A 2,850-nucleotide genomic window follows, 5' to 3' on the forward strand; every position below is an offset into this window, starting at 1 on the left:
AAATGTCATAAATTTTATGTAAATGACAAAAAATGTACAAATTACAAGACAAAATACTTTTGGAATTTGTTCCTGCTGCTGGTTTGGTGTGTGATTGTTGGCATTTACTATTTTTCTATTAAGGATCTTATTGTTGGTTTTTCAAAATAAAATCTTTACGGTCCTGATTCTTGAGTTTGCCGCTAATTTTATGTTGCGGCCCAAAGAGCCGACATTTCTGTGAGCCCAGAACAGAGCAGCCAAATGAATAAATAAAAAAATAAAATAAAAGCAGTTTTTTTCAGTATATTAGCTTTTCTCATGTCTGCAGATTTAAAGCAGACGTGTTACAGCCATCGTTCTGTAATTCATCTTTCATCGTTCCACTCGAACAATACGGATCACGCGAAATGCTGATGATGATGACGATGATGGCGACGGCTAGTGTTGAGCTGTGGTTGGCCAGATGTTGATGGGTTGGTTAGGACTGAGCTATGAAATCATCAGAGTTAAAAGTGGAGCATTTAGGAAATCTGATGACAAAACCAGTCAAACATTCGCCCACCGTCACGGACAGACGAAGGCACGCACGCACTGCCGTGTCTTGCAGGTACAGGAGGGTGCAAACCTCACATGTAGTCTCTCAGGGTGCTGGACTTTTGGGGTCTAAATTATTTCCAGAAGAGAAAAAAGAAATCAACAAAAAAGACAATTATTTCCCATTTCTTCCTAAGGAGGGAACATACATGGGAACAGTTTTATTAACAGCATAAAGAAATAAAAAACATAACATGGGGGCAATGTTTTTGTTCACATAAGAGCTTAAATGAAATGTCAGGTGGGAGACAAAGTTAAGCGGGATAAATAACAGCAGAAACATGTTTCAATGATTAAAAACACTTGTACACGTCTCTTTTTTTCTGCTGCCTTTTTAAAAAATGAAACTGTAACAAAATCCTCCAAATTCATAATTTATGTCAGCAGAAACGACGTATTAAAACAGTTTGACCCCTCATTAAAAGTTTTGCACTCTAAAATGGTTGGATGCAGCTTCAGCCTATGACTATTTTCCTGGCCGTAACTCTACAATATGTTTGCAATGGGGCAGTGAAAACCGAGCCACTAAAACAGTTGGAAATAGCCTTATTGTACGCTCGCAGTGACAGTGGTTTATTAAGCAACAGACCTTTCTTTTGTTGGTTTTCCCTGATGTTTGCAGCCAAGCACTGGTTTCGGTGCGAGGTCGAAACCTTGAAACAAAGTCCTCCAAGCATCTGAATGTCATTAAAAACAAAACAATTGGTAGGTAATGAAAATCTGTAAATGGTCGAGTATTTGAGCAAGACACAAAGGAAAGTGTCAAAGAGGCCAGATTGACACTATAGCAGCCAAATATGTCAGACCAAAAGGTGTCTGTGGGTTTTAAATATTAACTTGCACTGCATTTTACTCCAAAAGTAAAAAAAAAAGCCTTGTTTCAAGAATATTAGAAGTTTACTTTAGACTATTTTGCTAGTTTGAAGAATTCTAGTCAAGAAACATTTTCTCATCCCCACTGGCAGAGATTTTTTTTGCTTAAAATAAGACAATATGACTAGATTTAGTAATATTAGACTTATTATAGAGGTACTGGTTTTGCAGTTCAAAGTAGAACTCACAGCAGCCTTTGACACGGTGGATCACAGGATCCTGCTGTCTCGGCTAGAGCATCACGTAGGCATCAAAGGCACAGCCCTGAAGTTTTTTCAGTCCTACCAGGCCAACAGGAGCTTTGCTGTACAGCTTGGTGATTCCATCTCGTCTGCTGCCCCCCTCACCTGCGGGGTCCCTCAAGGCTCCATACTAGGCCCCATCCTCTTTCTGCTGTACGTTCTACCCCTAGGGCAGGGGTCGGCAACCCTAAATGTTCAAAGAGCCATATTGGACCAAAAACACAAAAAACAAATATGTCTGGAGCCGCACTTTAAGTCTTGTATAAGCCTTAAAATGAAGGCAACACATGCTGCATGTTTCTATATTAGTTATAACTGGGGGAAGATTTTTTTTTTCATTATGCACTTGTACGAAAAAAGTCAAAATGTTGAGAAAAAAGTCAAAATGTCGAGAAAAAAGTCGAAATGTCGAGATTAAAAAGAAAAGGAAAAAGGAAGTGTGCATTTTTTTCATTATGCACTTGTACGAAAAAAGTCAAAATGTTGAGAAAAAAGCCAACATTTTGAGAAAAAAGTCAAAATTTTGAGAAAAAAGTTAAAATGTCAAGATTAATGTTGATGTACAATCTTGAGAAAAAAGTCAAAATTTCGAGAAAAAAGTCAAAATGTTAAGGAAATAGTCAAAATTTCGTGAAAAAGGTTGAAATGTTGAGAAAAAAGTCACAATGTCGAGAAAAAAGTCGAAATTTCGAGATTAAAAAGGAAAGGAAAAAGGAAGAAAAAAAGAGAAAAAAAGGAAAAAAGAAGAACAAGAAGAAAAAAAAGAGAAAAAAAGAAAAAAGGAAGAAAAAAGAAGGAAAAAGAAGAAAAAAAGAAAAAAAGGGAAAAAAAAGAAAAAGAAAAAAAAGGAAGAAAAAAGAGAAAAAAAGAGAAAAAAAGAGAAAAAAAAGGAAAAAAAAAGAAGAAAAAAAGGAAAAAAAAGGTCAAAGATTTCTGAAAAAGCTCCAGGGAGCCACTAGGGCGGCGCTAAAGAGCCGCATGCGGCTCTAGAGCCGCGGGTTGCCGACCCCTGGACTAGGGGAAATCATAACCAACCATAACATCTCCTTACACTGTTATGCAGATGATGTCCAGCTGTATCTCCCCCTCAGGGTTGATGGGCAGGCTGCACTCCATCCACTGCTTGACTGTCTGGCTGACATCAAAGCATGGATGGGCA

Source organism: Cololabis saira, chromosome 18 (genome assembly GCF_033807715.1).
Source record: "Cololabis saira isolate AMF1-May2022 chromosome 18, fColSai1.1, whole genome shotgun sequence".
Lineage (NCBI taxonomy): Eukaryota > Metazoa > Chordata > Actinopteri > Beloniformes > Belonidae > Cololabis > Cololabis saira.